This window comes from Coenobita brevimanus, chromosome 8, assembly GCF_032717465.1.
Source record: "Coenobita brevimanus isolate Jiangsu-jjx chromosome 8, ASM3271746v2, whole genome shotgun sequence".
NCBI classification, from domain to species: Eukaryota; Metazoa; Arthropoda; class Malacostraca; order Decapoda; family Coenobitidae; genus Coenobita; species Coenobita brevimanus.
The window spans coordinates 34795476-34796267 of NC_136961.1; positions in this window are offsets into that span (position 1 = coordinate 34795476).

The window sequence follows — 792 nt, forward strand, 5'->3', positions numbered from 1 at the left end:
ATATACAGTATACACAGATATAGATAGATAGATAGATAGATATAGATAGATAGATAGACAGGTAGCTATACAGTATTCACAGATAAATAGATAGATAGACAGATAGATAGATAGACAGATAGATAGATAGACAGATATAGGATGCTTCCCCCAAGGAAAGTGGGTTAGCCAAGACAGGACGACTCATTCCCAATTTACTCATCCACACACACTCATTTATTCGTATCTTAGCCCCAACGGAAGTAGGGCCTGATCCTCACCGCACCACACTGCACGAGGGTCAAATGCGCAGTGCAATCACTGATATCCGCAGCAAGGTCCGACACCAGAGATGGTTTACCTCTGCCACATCATATTGGACCCATCCCCTTACTCGTGCCTGACCTGATCAGCTGATCAGACCAAATGTGGGAGAATATCCCCTGTGAGCCTCATCATCATTTATTTATTCACAATTTCTCTCCAGTCATCCCTATCACGCGCAGCCACTCTTTCGTGCTCTAAAGACATGTCTTTCAAATCTAATGCTCACTTCGCACTTTCCATCCATCCTATTCGTGGTCTTCCTCTCAGGCTTACTGCTCTCACATCCGATCCAGTTATCTTTTTCACCAATCGCTCTTCATCCATTCTCTCCACTTTGCCCAAACCATCGTAACACTCTCTGCTCAACTCGATCAGGCTTCTCCCGCATAACTGCAGTTCTCCTTCGCACTTCATCATTTCTCACTCGATCCCTAAGCGTCTCTCCACAGATACTCCTCTGATACCTCATCTTTATTACATTCAAAC